Raw genomic sequence first — 17,272 nt, forward strand, 5'->3', positions numbered from 1 at the left:
ACGACTACTCGGTTTATCTTTGAAAACATTATTACCAGGTTTGGTTTTCCACGAAGTCTTACAAGTGATCAAGGTTCCCATTTCATTAATGAAACAGTCCAAGCTCTACTGCAGAATTTCATGATACAACATCATAAGAGCACTCCTTATCATCCCCAAGCCAATGAGATTGTCGAAGCTTTTAATTTTTTTTTAGAGAAGGGCCTTACTAAGGTTTTCTCTGAAAATAGAGATGATTGGGATGAACGAGTTCCTTCTACTTTGTGGGCCTACCGAACTACAATCAAGAATTTGCACAAGTACACTCCTTTTGAGCTGGTTTATTGGAAATAAGTTGTTGTTCTTGCTAACTTTATTGTTCCTAATCTTTTTATTGTTCATGCAGCTTGAATGTATGAAGATGAATCCATTTCTTAACAAGTGCATGAAATATTACAACTGGATGAGTCTTGGTTTCTTCTGTATTTTCATCAAACTGTTGAGAAGGAGCACTAGAAGGCTTGGCACAATCACCATATCAAAAATAATTCCTTTTCTATGGGTGACCAGGTATTACTTTATGACATCAAGTATCACAAGCATCCTGGTAAGCTCCAAATGCATTAGCTTGGTCCTTTTTATGTTGCGGAAATAAAAGATTTTGGTGTTGTTCAACTTGCTCAATTAGATGGTACACTCTTCTTTAGATGGGTGAATGGCACTCACTTGAAGCCCTATTTTTCTGTTTCAATTCCAAAATGAAGTTTCCTGTCTCCGTGAGAGTAGAAAGTAGGAGTTAGGATAGTTGTAGCAATAAGTCTTTTGACAGTTTAGTCATTGCATCATCAGTCTATTCCATAAAAATGTTGATTTTTAGTTGTGACCCACCATAACCCATTTTGTTCGGGGAGATTTTGTGATATCTTAGTGTGTCAATGTCATTAATTCTTGTCTTATCTATCATTATTTCCATTCATGTCCAAGTTAGTTATCAAATATGTCTCCCAATTCCCAATAATATTTTCTTCTATTGTTAGCTCTTTCGTTATGCCACGACATTCCTCGATATGTGTCCAGATTGTCTGTCATTAAGTTAAGTCTAATTCGAATTTACCACACCTAACGGCTAAGTCCCCCTCCCCCCTTTGCCCATTCTATATATTCCCACTCTTTGTTTCCATTTTCACTCTTTTCTCTGTCGTGTTCTCAGTTTCCGCTCTGGCTCTGTCTTCACCTATCCTTGAGTCCTCACTGCCTTTTCGTCCCCCTGTCCATTTTATGTATATATGTCAGTCTGCAAATGTGGTCCACTAAACTAAAATTGGTGTCATTCTATACCTGATTGATTCTCTTATCCACTTCTAGGATGACCTCTTGGGAAAGTACGAGAAATCCCACCTTGTTGATAATGACCTATTTGAACCAACTATGTTCCCTATGCTTCACACCGATGTATTTATGGAGCCTAATACATGTACCAATGCTCATTCTACCATGAAAGTAAGACCAATCTTCCGTCCTTTAAAGAAATCCACTCCCCTTCTTATGCATGACTTACCTGCTTTTTTCACCACAAATGAAGTCATGTGTTGCACCAGTTTTTTGATCATTCGCCTCCATGGGGGTTCTCTCTGGTTGGATTGGGAATACCCCATCCATGCAGTAGATATGTACAGGCTTATAGGGTTTTCCACTTATGCTGTCAATGTTAGTTCAACTTTTCAAAAAACTGCCAAGTGTGGCAAGATGTTAGATGAGAACAACATGTACAAGATGTATGGCACCACCAGGAAAGGTCACGAAGATGTTCTCTATATGATAAACAATATGTCGGTTCGAGTAGCTACCACAATTATCGCCACTACACCAGAGGTGAATGTTCGTCGGATGCCATATCAATTGTAGAAGCCTGCAATTGAGGGGATCGGTTGAATTGTTCGAACTATCTCTTGAATTAGTTATTTGAAGTTGCTAATGATGTTTATGCACAACCCACATATTATCTTTGAATTTTTGCTTCTTCCCCTTGCTATGTCCAAGTGGTGTGCTCTAGAAGGCCGAGACCTTGCCATAATTGCAGAAGATGAACCTCTTGCATATGCATATTCACCTTTGAGTAGCACTGAAGATACCATCAATAAAGAGTTCAATGATCTTGTGTTTGGTCAATGGTTAAACAAAATGGAGGTTGTGACCAAAATTATCTCGCGAGTACCATTCCCTTTGCTCGACCAATATTTGTTCCCCTGTCGAATGTTGTACATTTGTTGAAGCAACATGTAAGCAACTTGTCGCCCAAAATATGGCATTCCAAGATACTATTTCCTTGCTTCCCAGGATGATATCCCCCTTTATCCCCCAGTGGTTGATCCAAGACTAGGAATCCTTATGCCACCCATGCTTAAGGTGAAGGTGGGGGTTTTGCCTAAAGTTAGAAGAAATTTTGTGAAGCCTCTTGGATTCCATGTTGTAAAGCTTCGTCTTATACATCATATACCTAAACATAGCCAAGAGTTCAATGGGGGAAAGGCCAACTTTGATCAGGAGGATAGGATAGGGACTATTTCCCTTCATCTTGAGGTTGTAGGTTATGAATTTCTTTTGAATCATCTCAATCTTCCTCCACAACTCTCTAGATATACTATAAGTCCCCAAAATTCACATATGTATAAGACAACAAGGGTGATGAGAGTCTAAAAAATGAACTTTTTTTACTCCAAAAACAAAGATCGGTCGACTTACAATTTTTTTCAAGCTCATAATAAGTTTTCCACCCTCCAATAATCCTTTTCACAATGCTATAATTCCATTTGAATTGTTGAGGAATGTCAATACCTAAATATTTATAAGAATAAACATGTTACAAGTAATTGTTATCATAGACAAAATTACCATGGGTGATCTTTTTGGATTTAATTATCATGACTTTAGTCTTGTCGGTATTAACTGTCATACCCATCTTGGAGTAGTAATCATGAAGAGTCTTAAGCTACTTGTCTAGATCATCATGGCTTCTGGCAAGAAGAACGATATCATCAGCATAAAGGAGAAGAGTAATGATTATACCAATGAACTCAATGTCCTTGCAACCCGCAGTTTCCATACACTCCTCTAGCTTATCAATGTAAATGTAAAAAAGAATAGGGGATTGGAGACACCCTTGCTTAACCCTGATATTGCATTTAATATCTTTAGACCACCCTTTGTTGGTCTTAAGCTTGGCAACAACATTCTTGTAAAGGTGAATCACAACAATCCTCAACTCAAGAGGAACCATTATCTCTTCAAGCCTTTTCCAAATCTTGTCCCGAGGAACAGTGTCAAAAGCTTTTCTAAAGTCCACAAAACAACAAAAGAAATCAATTTTACTATTGCGACATTCCTCGGTAATGATCTTGAGTGATAAGATGGTCGATAGTCAAGTGATGTCTCCTAAAACCTACTTGCCCTTTGGCCCTTTTACCATGGCTTTCAAGCCAATGGCTAATATTTTTTTCCAAATGGAGCCTATATAGTTTGGCTAAGATGTGGCTAATCATAATGGTCATGTAGTTAGAGGGAATGTTTTTGTCCCCACTCTTAAAGATAGTCATAATAAGGCTTTGCGTCCAAGACTTAGGGAAGACATGCTTTACTGCCAAATTGAGAAGCTTGTGGAGATGAGGAATGAGGATATACCTTCCTATTTTAAAGATTTCAACTTGGTATTTGTAGTAATAAAATAATAATAATTAATTAATTATTATTAGTATTTATTAATTAATTATGAATTAATTAATTATTAATAATGAATTAATTATGGATTAATTAATTATTAATAATGAATAAAATAAAAATGAAATATTTATTTAATTAATTTTTAATGAATGAAATATTTTTGTCCCCACTTTTAAAGATATGCACAATAAGGCTTTGCGTTCAAGGCTTACGGAATCCATGTTTTACGGCCAAATTGAGAAGCTTGTAGAGATGAGGAATGAGGATAGGCTTTCCTATTTTAAATATTTCAACTTGGTATTTATATTAATAAAATAATATTAATAAAATAATAATAATAATAATAATAATTAATTATTATTATTATTATTTATTAATTAATTATTAATAATAAATAAAATAAAAATGAATTATTTAATAAATTAAGTTTTAATGAATGAAATAAAAATAGTTAAAGATGCATGTCGGGAAGATGGTGGGAGGCGTTAATGCATTTTATTCTTAGCGGGATGCAAAATGTTCTTGGCAGGAATCGTTGTTTTTTGTACATTCTATAGGTTCGCGGGTTTGTGAGTTATTCGGACATGAAATCCTTATAGATTGGTACATTTGTTCCTCTTTGGGTTCGATTCTTTATTCTCGTTAGCCAGCTTCAGCATTGTTTTTCTTTTGAGAGTTTTGAGGTTTGGTTTGTAGGGGTCAGGGCTTTTGCCTTTGGCCTGTTAACAGATTGAGATTGGGTTTTTCCTTGGTCCACAGCTCTTCGTGGAATGTTGTAATTTATGTATTTTATTTACTGATTAAAGAAATAGAAGGTCTGACTCTTGCTCAAGCAAAAGAAAGAATGAAATAAAAATAGACTATTACTACTACTACTCAATATATATCAATGTGATTGTGCTATTATTATTAAATTATAATGTGTGTTACAGGTCTATTTGGGCACATCACTCCTGACGATCAGATCAGTGTAAACAAGGTCTATCAAACACTAATCTGGTTGCTACATGCCACTTCATTGAGTGCTTTCATCCATAAGAGTTTCCTGACTTCAAACCCTGCTGAAATGCTTCCTTGGTGGACCAACGCACTCCTGGTCAGGGGTAAGTGCTTTGCAGAGTAGGTAGCCCCATTCAAGGCTGCGTTGCATAGCACCTAAGCCCACTCAAGCCTGCGCTGGGCGAGAATCCTCAAAATGTTCATTGGATCCTGAGTATATTCCTCCTTTCTAGAGTCTTCTAGAAGGAACCCAGCTCTTATCCTATCAAGATGAGCTCGACTTAGGATAGCCTTGGATCATCTAATCCTCTATCCTCTCATCCCTTTGAACATGGAAACTAATCATCCAGTTATGGAAAACCATTCAATGACATATTAATGACAAAACCACTTGCATTCATCTATAAATTGGCTTCCCATCATAGAGCCAAGGAGCTTGGATATTATAGAGAAATATTGTTGGTTTAGAGACTTGAAATCATTTTCAAGTAATGTTATGCTACTGGATTGATGTTGCTATTGGTGTGATGAGGGTTTGGAATAAGTTGGATGAGTGACACAAGATCGAACCACATTCGGTGTAACTTCTCCTTCTATCAATCAGTAAAGTTGTTTGTTCCCTTTCCAATACTTTTGTCTATATCTATGATGAATGTATGTTCAAATGTTGTTGATTCCATTTGTTTACAATAAATAGATCATATGCTTTGATTGTTGTTGTCTTTTGTTTATGTTGGAAGGTACCAATTGAGCGAATTCAGTTTGAGCGAGAGCGACGGGAGCAACTCAAAGGAGATCAAAGGAAGCAAAGGATCACAAGTAGGTTTCTTTATCTTATTTGTTTATTGTAGGAAAAGGTTAAACATCTTTACTTCAGTTGTTCTAAGTGTAACTACCCACTTAGGGAAGATATACTTATCTGTAGGTATAAATTCTGTATAACAAATTGGCGACTCCATTGGGGACAAGAACATCGTTCCTGGTAGTTATCCCTTGTCTTAGGAATGCCAATAGACTTTGCTTGAGTTCATTTACCCATATTCAGTCATTTTGAAGCTTGTTTGGTCAAAATATGTGCTTATTTGTGTGCTGATAGTGCTCTCTAGCATCAACGCACTGTTGTTCTTGACACAGTACTCTGCAAAGCAACATTAGCCTAGAGACAGTGCTCTGCAATGCACTCTCTCCCACTCAGGGCTACGCTGGTCCCTGTCAAGCCAAAAACCCATCTTCTTGCTTGATTTTTTCCAAATAGTTTCACATCTTGTTTGCTAAATGGTCAATGTTTCTCTGTCCCTGAAGTCCAAATTAGCATTTCTTTTCCATGCCCACTTTGTCTTTGTTTGTTCAATGTTTCTTTATGTTTTCTCTATTATTGTCGAATCAATCCCAAAGTTAGCTTACATTGATTAGTCTTTACTTTTCTGAAAAAGAATTGTCGTAAAGTCTTCATTTCTTTGAAAAAGAAACTATCGTAAACTCTTCGTTTCTTGTAAAAAGCATTGATTGAATGAAAAGAAAAACATGCATAATGCATTTAGAAGTTTGTGTGTTCTTGTAGGAATGGTATAGGGAAAGTTGCATTAGATGTTGTCTATGTTCTTTGTTTAGAGATTATGATTGCTCTATCCCTTTTAGTTACGATTTTCATTGTTTAAATCAAATTAAAAGAATGTTTCTCATCTTAGTTGCATTCTAGGAGTTTCAGAAACATCACATGGTGAACCTGAAAGGCAAACTTTTAAACAAGATCAACTAAAATTTATCTCAATTAACCGAATTGAGCATTGTAACTTAACGCATAACATTTAGAGGTCTAGGCTAGAGACGTGTTTCGGTGTTGTTAAACATAGCAGTTGTCGCTAATGGTCTATAATACATTCCGAGTGTGATGCCTCATTCCACGTACGTAAGTATATCGTAGCTCGTCCACGTACTTTCGGGTATATTGAGCAGTGTTATAGTACGAAAAGTATAAGGAAATGCTCTCACTGTGTGGTTTCGCATTAGACAACGCTAATATGGATTGGGCCTCCACGTACTTTTAGGTATATTTGGGAGGACTACACTAGGTTGTTATCCATCCATAGGTAATCGAGTCGACTGCCTTGTATACTGTGATACACCGAAAACAACATTCGAGGAGATTACCTGCACGTATGTTAAGTCCTTGGCTCCTCCGAGGCAGTATATTGCAGTTCACAGTTGCTTAGTAATTATTTTGCCTAGATTAACCTCTTTTTGTTTATTTCTTCTTATAATTAAAATCAATCAGTAATCGTGGAAGAAAATCAACCTTTACCCCGTCGTTCGCATAGGACAGCGAATAAACTACATTTACTGCCTGAAGCTACACCTAGTCGGCAAAAGCGGTCTCGTTTAACTGGGTCCAGTACATCACAAACTTCTGGTTCTTCATCTGATTTACCAGAGTCACCTATATCGGTACGTATTGTGATTCCAGTTACTCCTACTATTACTGGTTTATCTGCTACTGAAGTGGAACCTTTACAATTACCTGAGGACACTAAAAGTGAACTTAGTGAAATGGTAACTGAAGTTGTCCAACAAGAAGTTGATCCTCAACCCAAAGTTGTTCAATAAGAAATTACTTCTGAACTTGAATTTGTTCAACCGGAAGTTGATCTCGAACCTATCATAGTTCAACAAGAAGTTACTTCTGAACCAGAAGTTGTTCAAGAAATTCATTCTGAACTCGTTGTTCTTTTACCAAAACACTTGGATCCCGAAGTTGAACAATCAAAAGTTGTTCCTGTACCGGAAGACAATCGACCAGTTTATCCTTAGACATGTGTAATTGTTTAGACTTCTTCTTTACCGCAGAGTCAAACACCAAAAATTTATTATAGACCTGATGGTGAAATCCTTCCACCTGGTTTGATTGCTATTGAAGAGGAATTTGAATAAGAAACTTCACCTAGAACTCCAACTCGTTTTGGACCAGGGCTTTATCTTTATCCTTCTTTTCCTCAGTTTACGTATACTTCTCCTCTTGACCCTGTTTACTTTTAAACTCCCGTAGATTCATTAATACATCTATTGGGTCATTTGACTATGGTTGAAACAACATCCCAGACTGTATCATCTGTTACAGCTGTGACAACATCTATTGTCGCTACTTCTTCGATGTTTACCACAACACCTGAGTCACATCTGTATGGTGTTCCATCCATTCCACTGGGTTACCAATCATTATCTGGAACTCACTCTAGTGTTTCTTCTAGTCCATTGTATTCATCCATGTCGTCCACAGGAATTTTACCTGGTTCTTCACTTATGAATACTAAATAGTTTGATCCATCAAGTCAATATCAAGCTGGTCCATCTGGTTACCATCCAATGTATCCACTTAACACTAGATTACCTCCATATGGAGAACAATATGCCCAACCTTCTTATTCACCATACTTTGGAGGGCCACCATATGGTAGTATACCGTCATCTTTAGGTCCAACTTATTCTAGAATTATTGTTTGTCAATGGCAGCCTACAATTCCTGTTCAACCAAGGCTTGTGTATCCATCACAACCAATACAACCTATTTCATCCATACCTACTATGCTTGTCGTTACAACTTTACCATAGTCGCAAGCTCAGTTGATTGTATCTCAACCTTTGCAAGCTGATCCTTCAACCTCTTACCCTGAAGTTTCAGGTCTACAGACTCAGTCTTCTCAGGCCATTTTACAACAATTGTTTGTGTCTGGAATCCAACAACCTTAGGCTAGTTTACCATTAACTGGGATGACTCAGACTTATATTGGTCCAATTTATCCACAACTTGGTCAAACTTATACTGGTGGGAAACAACCATTGTATCAACAACCGTGGCAGCCACAATACCAACAACAACAATTCCAACAGTACCAAAATTTTCTTGGACTTGGTCAATAAGCCTTTGCTGGATTTGGTTCAACAGCAAGCTTACCCAGGTTCTAGTCAACAAGCCTATGCTGGTTTTGGTCAACAGCAAATTTATCATGGTTCCCAACAATAACCTTATACTGGATATGCTCAACAAACCTACCCCTATCAAGGTTACCAGCAGCAGATTCCTTATGCTGGTATGCAAAGGCCTATTGCCCAGGCAATTCCATCTTACCCTGGTTACACTCAACCCAACCTAAATTGATAGTTTCCTTTTGTCGCAACACTTGAATTACTGGATTTAAATCGGCTTACCAATGATCCCATTCTTTATTCAGCTTGGTGGTTGGTGATTCCACACAAATTGTCTTCTGATATTACTAATTTCAATGGAAACCCTGGAGAAGATCCATCCAATCATGTTATGATTTTTCATTTATGGTGTTCATCTAACTCCCTAAATCATGATTTAGTAAGACTACGTATTTTCCAACAAACACTTACTGGTCTGGCTGCAAATTGGTATATTGAATTACCACGAGCTTAATTTGACAAATTCACAGCCTTAGCCACTACATTTTTAACCCATTTCCAGTTACCCATCAGATATGAAACTATAACGGAACTGTTGACCAACTTTAAATAGACCACTGCTACTCACATTTCTGATCATATTCATGAGTGGCGTCATCATCGTCGAATGGTCAAAACTTTTGTTCCTGTTCAACTTTTAGCTGAGTGGTTTATTAAATGCTTGTTGCCATCTATCACCGAGGATGTGGCTAAAGGAGGAGTTGTTATTGAATGGCAAGTAATTGCTCGTGCTCAATACTTAGACTTGATTTACACCTAGTCTGGCACGCTCTATGATAAGATTCCAAATGCACCTAGACCAGCTTTTACTGTTCCACCACCTCCATCCAGTAAGGACTCTCATGCCAGTGATGGTGTGATAGGTTCTTCAAGCACAAAAACATCAAGTAGACCATCTATTCAAACACTTGCTATTTCAAATCAAACCTCTAATACACATGATAATACACTTGCTTCCGAAATAAATTTCATGCCATCTAACAAAGGTAAAAATGAAAAGCAACCTGGAAGCAAGAAAAAGGGGAAAACAAAAAAGAAACAAAATTCTCCCCCTCAAGAGAAATCATCTGATTCCTCTTCTCTGGCTAGGAAACCTCGTTACCCATGTTTAATTTGTAATGAGGAGCACTTTACGCGAGACTGTCCTCACCGCTCTGAAGTCTCAAAACTTCTTAAGACTTCTAGTACATTTGTTGTGTTGACAGACCCTTTTCCAAACCCAGAGACTCATTTGGTTGCTACAGATCATGCTTCCACTTCACAAGTGCTTATGCTATCTGCCACTAAGCCTAAGACTGATGTTTTGGTGACTACACGAAGTAAAGATTACGGTAATCCACCGTTGTCATCGAATAACCAGGCTATAGATCAACCCAATACTTCGACTTTGACTTTGTCTGACTCCATTCCACCACCCATTGCATCGGAGTTAACAATAAAACCACCTAAGGGAGTTGTTCATAAATGTGCATTCAACCTTCAAGCTCGAGTAGCGCAAAATTATAACATAGTAGAAGATTTGGCTCAGTCACCTTCTGCTATGTCGACGCTTAAGGTGCTTCAAAATTGTCCCTCCCAAAGGCATGCTTTATTGTCAGCAACTGGTGGAATTGGTCCAACGGATTCCAATCTCATAATTTTTAACCATACGGGTTATACGCCACAATTACGAGCACAAAAGTATTCTTAATCCAAGTAAATGCTTTGAATCACCTCATTCACCGACCCATTGTTGACGAAGGTGTATCTACTTGTATCATGTCAATGAATTGCTGGAAAACACTTGGATCTCCATTTTTGTCACGATCACCTACGACGTTAAAAGCTTTTGACGGTTGCACTTATACACCTTGTGAAATTTTAAGTAACCTGCAGATAGAAATAGGGGGAAAAACTGCAAGTGTTGAAGTTGAGGTCTTTGACAGACCCCTTGACTACAATATTTTACTAGGAATACCATGGGTTTACGCTATGGTTGTTGTGGTTTCGACATACCTTTGTATGATCACTTTCCCTCATAAAGGTGGAATCATAGTAATTGATCAACTCACTTGCTTCACCTCTAGTTCACAGGCAACTGGAAGTGTTCCATTAGTTCACGGACCTCCATTATCTCTTCAGAACATTGGAGTAGGTCTCTTCAAATATTTTTCCATAATGGGCACCTTTTCACTACCATCACCATCACAAATGGTGGAAGTTGCAAAAGTTGAGACCTGTAACATGGTATCTTCCACTTCATCTAACTCATGGAATATTTCCAATAATTCTGAAGTTGATATGCGTAATGAAACCATGTCGTTAAGCCCAATTGCTCTCACATAGCAATCAATGTTTTTGGCTTGCACAGTAAATCCAAATCCATCATCGTCAATTGTATGGGTTGATCGTTCATTAGAATATGGTACTTCCTTTGATCCTTTTTCACGTACATTTTCTACTGATGAGGGAATCATCCAATTAATGATGACAAAATAAGAACCATGGGCAGATTATCATCATCGATCCCATCTTCCAGATCACATAGAAGATATTCCAAATGAACTAAATTTCCCTTGAATCGTTGAGTTGCTTTCAAATTCTGTATTTATAGACATATTCAATTCCGAACGAAACTTATCGAATATCGAAGAAACCATTTATATCAATATTTCGACCAAACCTGGAATTGTAGAAAACATCCATGTTGGCAAATCTTGTTCTCCATCGGAAATTGAAACTTACCATGCTCTTTTTCATGAATTCCACGATATATTTGCTTTGTCATATGAGGAAATGCTAGGTATTGATTCTAGTAACACGAGATTAAAATGTATCCTGATGTCAAGTCAGTATGACAACGCCTCCGTCTTGTTCATCTAAAGAAGGTTGCTACCATAAAAGCAGAAGTTGAAAAAATTTTGCAAGCTGGTTTCATATACCCCATTCCTCTTACCGTTTGGGTTTCCAATATGTTCCTGTCATGAAGAAACAAGGAACAATACGAGTGTGTGTTGATTATAGGAATGTTAATCATGATTGTCCGAAAGACAACTATCCCACTCTCTTTATCAGCCAGATAATTGATGAATGTGCCGAATGTGAAATATTCTCACTTATGGATGGCTTTTCTGGCTATAATCAGATCAATATCCGCCTAGAAGACCAATCTAAAACTGCCTTTATTTGTCTCTGGGGCACATTCACATATAGGAAACTCCCTTTTGGTTTGAAGAAAGATGGGGCAAATTTTCAGAGGGAAATGAATTATGCCTTCCACGACATCAAACACATCGTTCAACCCTATCTAGATGACTTACCTGCTCATTCACAGAAACGGGCTGATCACCTGCAACATTTGAGAGCCATATTTTTATGGTGCCGACACTACAAAATTTGACTCAATCCACATAAATGTGTGTTTTGTGTTGGTTCTGGTCATTTTCTTGGTTTTGTAGTGTTCAAATAAGGAATTCGACTTGACCCCTTGAAGGTTAAGGCAATTCTTGATCTGCCTCCACCTTCCAATTTACTTCAGTTATAGAGACTCCAAGGGAAGGCTAACTTTCTAAGGAGATTCATTCCCAACTATGCCGAAATGGCTAAAGGATTCACTCGTCTTTTGAAAAATGGAATTCCCTTCCATTGGGACCAGGTTGCACAATCTTCCTTTGATGCTCTCAAAGATACCCTGATCCTAGCGTCATTAATGTATTCCCCTCATTATGAGAACGACTATTTCATGTATCTCATCGTTGCAAATACAACCATTGCTATGGTTTTATTCCAAGAATAAGATGGGATTGAACATCCGATTTGTTATTTGAGTCGTAATCGCAATGATACAGAAGTTAAGTATTCTTACGTGGAGAAGCTAGCTTTGGCTTCCGTTCAAGTTGTACAAATATTTTGTCATTATATCCTGCTTCGAAAGACCACTATCATTTCGGATTGAAACCCTATGACATACATCTTGTCACAACAATTGCTGGGGAGGAAATATTCAAAATGGATCATCATTTTTCAGGAATTTGATTTGGAATTCATCAAATCCAAGTCAAAGAAATATTTAGTTTTTGTCGAGCTTCTCTGCGACCTTCCCTCTACTGCCATCAATTCAACAGTGGAACCATCAATTCTGGATGAGTCTTTGTTTCTGATCTCATCATCTGACCCTCGGTATGCAGATATACTGATCTATCTCCAAACCCAAAATTTCTGGTCCAATACCTCTCACTCACAACAACGACGTATTCGATATCAAGCCAAAGATTATCTGATCATTGGCGACACCCTTTACTGTCGCAGTGTCAATACGATTTTTCGTAGGTGCCTCACACATGAGGAAGCCAAGAAGGTTATAAATGATTGCCATTATAGTGCTTGTGGTGGACATTTATCTAGGTATGCTACCGCACATAAAATTATTTGTGTTGGTTACTTTTGGCCTACCATATTTAATGATTGCATTACTACTATCAGAAGTTGTCATGCATGCCATATTTTTTATCGTAAGACTCGATTACCACCTACAGCACTGGATCCTATCATCGCTGTTGGACCATTTTAAAATGGGGCATTGATTTCATGACATGTAACCCTCACTCGGTCGGGGGACATGGGTATATTATTGTCACCGTTAACTCTTTTATGATATGGGTCGAGACGATGCCTACATTAAACAACAGTGGTGAGATAGCTGCACTTTTTTTCTTCAACCATGTGGTTGCATGATTTAGTGTACCACAAGCTATAGTTATAGATCATGGTTCGCATTTTCGCAATAACATGATGACTGAATTAACTGCCAAGTTAGGACTCTCACATGATAGTTCTACTCCTTATTATCCACAGGCTAATGGACAAGTTGAAGTCATCAACAAATTCCTTAAGCGAATGCTTCAACGAATGATAGGAGTTCACAAACGAAATTGGCACTTGATCCTGTACTCAGCTTTGTGGGATTACCGAACCTTGGTAAGAAACACAACTGGATTCACAAATTTCCAATTGGTGTATGGTCTTGAGGCAATCTTGCTAATACAATGTGAGATTTCATCACTAAAACTCGCAATTGACTTGTTACCTGACACTTCTGATGAGGAAGCATGTTTCTTAGAACTCATCCATCTAGATGAAACACGTTGTGAAGCTGCATTGGCCAACGAAGCACATAAGAAACGAATTAAGGCACAATATGACCACAATGTCAAGCCTCGCATATTCTCAGAAGGAGACCTAGTCTTGCTTTATGATCAGGAAGCCGATAAATTAGGAGCAAGAAAATTTGAACCACTATGGATGGGCCCCTACATTGTCAAGCATGTTTTGGAAAAAGGCGCTTACGAGTTGGTTGATTATGATGGAATTCCATTGTTGTAGCCCCGAAACGAGTTGTATCTTAAATGTTACTATGCTTGATTGTGCGTAGTAAAAACACTGTATATATGCTTTGATTGCATGTGTGTCACAATGTGACATTTAGAGTTTTTATGTGGTTAGTAATCATCTTTGCATTTGTTGCAAATGTCGGAATCTTTAGAACCATTTGTTAGTTATGTCGATGGTGCTAGTCGTAGTACACAAAACCTATCCTTTGCAGTATGGGCCATATTCGCTCCAAGTGGTGAGTTAGTGAGTTTTCAAGGGATTTGTATCGGTCGTTCTATAAAAAATATCATTGAGTATTGCGCATTGATCGAACTCCCCTTTGATGCCATTTCACTTGGCATTCACCGAATCATCATTAGGCTAGACTCACAACTTGTCGTACTACAACTTACGAATGTTTATACCATCTGAAATCCAACTATTCATCGTATATTCCTTAGAATTCGTCTCTTGGAAAGACATTTTGATTACATTCAATATCAGCACATTTCTAGAAACTTTAACACATTGACTGATTCTTTAGAGAATTACGTGTTAAACATACATTTACAACATATGTAAAGAGTAAATTTTCGAGTCACATCAACAGTTGAATAGGATTACACATAACCATACAAAAACATTGAAAGTAGATAGATAGATGTTCAAGGTTTTTACAAAAATTTGTGTCCAAGACATGTTGGTCATCTAACCTCAAAACCTCAAAATTCATACAGTAAATCATCCTAAGTAGATCTAATGATGCTCATGATAACAGGTCACTGCCTGAGCTATCATGTGCAATAGCCTCATCCAACAGCTAGGTACACCAATAGTATGGCATTGTAGTCTCATCGGTAACTCCTTGATCCGAACATCTGGTATACCGAGGGTTAACCCCTCTATATGATGCTGCAACTCTGCCAGTGTCTCGATCAGATCTAAATCCTGGAGAACTACTCTTCCGACATTTCTCCCCACTAGTTCACTCACCTCCTGTTGATGACCCATTGGTCGAACAGTGCCAACATCTGTATACATGAGAACAATTTTTAGTTTAGTCTTGGAAACATCAAAAAACAAAAAAACATGTAAAAACTCAAAAATCAAAAATACATGGTCAAAACAATTTACCTATAGCACCCCATTGAGCACCCATTGGTAATCTCAAATCTGGATCTCCACGAAAATCCATCCCTGCATATGGATTCTCCTCTATGACAATATGTTGTCGATGGAGCCAACTTAATAATGTTGTAGAAAATGAGATTGATGACTGACCAGCATGTCTAGCCATCGGCTCTACCCATCTCTGCATCCATGGATCTGTAGGACCAGCTAAACTTAGTGTCACATGCTGAGGTTGCATCAATGGAATTCTATCCATAGTAAAAGCGATCAAGATTGATCCGTAGCTGAAATTTTTCATCTTACTGTTTTTACTTTACTCAGCTGCTCTTTCATCAAAGAGAGTACTGCCTCACACTAGTTGAACATAGTTGGCTCAAGACACTCGAGCGCATAATGCATGTATGATCTTTTCGTGACATGAAGTGTCACGCTATCCTCCAACTTTGCGATAGCAAATAGGATTGTTCGCAAGGGTAAATCACAAACATCCCTGATGTTTATCTTTCCATCTTTTCTAGATTGTGTACCTAGCTGACAAAATTGTCAAATGTAGTCCCTCACTGATTCACCCCCACGGGTAGAACCTGAAAGAGAAATGGGGGCACCATGTCTCGAAAATCCTGTGAGAAAGTAAATATCATCGATCAATATAGGAAGCGCTTTGTCTCCTATGTGAAAAACTTGTTCCACTGGATCCCATGAATGAACCAAGAACTGCAATAGTTCTAACTGTTGCCGCATCCCGGATAACCTAAAATATTTGAGTAACCCACAATCTTTGAGGACCTCAACAGTACTAGGATCATTTAGGGCACCATATCTTGTTCTTCATGCTCTCTTTCACGCCAGGTGATAGTCATTCTGAGTTGATCAAAGTCTGAAATCACACCATAGGCTTAGTTAGGATTCATTTCATGCAAAAAACTGAAGAGATTTTGGGTACAAATGATGAATCAAAATTCTAAACTGTGCCCAATGCACCCCTGATTTGTAGATAGTGTGATGCAGAGCATTTTCCCTTCTATTTGATTTCTCTGTAGTGCAGTTTTCAATGCATAAGGGTGTGATGATCCCAGGGCATGGTATATTTACCCTAGGGACCCCAAAACCTAAAAATTTTGTCTGAAATTGAAAAATAATGACCTTAAATGAAAGAGAAGAGGTAGATCTCCTACCTAGTCCTGACGGCATGAAGAATGATCCACAAAATCTCTCGCAATCAGCTGCTAAAGTTTGAGGTAAATATTGGTTTAGAGCACAACCGAGTTCTCATCGTCGTTAAACTCATTAAAACATCAAATAGTGACAAACTTGTCCATCATGACAAGACCAAGTTTCATCTTCAATAGACTCATTAAAACATCACATAGTGATGGATTCACCCAAAGGGTAGAATTATACATCAAGCATATTATCCACAGGATCTCCTGCAATCAGCTACTGAAGTTTGAGGTAAAAATTGGTTCAGAGCACAAAACTGAATGGTAAATGTCAAATGGTAAAATGACTTGGTAAATTCTTGTTTTATGGAAATTTCATTTTCATTAAATGAATAAACTATAGTTTTTACCTATTTTTACCAATGAAATAGGTATGTTTAATCCGTTTGGTGGTTCTTTGAGCAAGTTTACAGCTGACATAGTGAATTTGACGTGCATGATCGTAAAATGTACTTTTGACCACAGAGCATACTTTTATCTCTTTTTCGAGCTCTGTTAAACATCGAAAAAGGAACCCCCCCCCAGAGTCCTCTTTTAGCTCTTTTCATACTCTCAAAATATGAAAAGATTGTTGGGCGCTTATCCTTTTCAACTCATAAACAGATTGGGAACGACATCTACTCAGTATAAGTTTAACCCTTTTCCAGACTGAGATAGATTACTTACGAAAAAGGAATACGTTGATTGAACATGGTCAATTGGTTCTCTCTTGTATTATTTTACCCTTTTTCGAACTTGAGAGACAAATTTATGAAAAAGAACTTGTGGAGTTTTCTTTTTGTCCCTTTTCGAACTCTCTAAACATGAAAAGGACCAATTTCTCATTGTCGTTAAACTCGTTAAAACATCAAATAGTGAAAAACCTGTCCATCATGAAAAGACAGAGTTTCACCTTC

Source organism: Pinus tabuliformis, chromosome 1_2 (genome assembly GCF_031772625.1).
Source record: "Pinus tabuliformis cultivar Carrire ecotype Pingquan chromosome 1_2, CPIR1, whole genome shotgun sequence".
NCBI classification, from domain to species: domain Eukaryota; kingdom Viridiplantae; phylum Streptophyta; class Pinopsida; order Pinales; family Pinaceae; genus Pinus; species Pinus tabuliformis.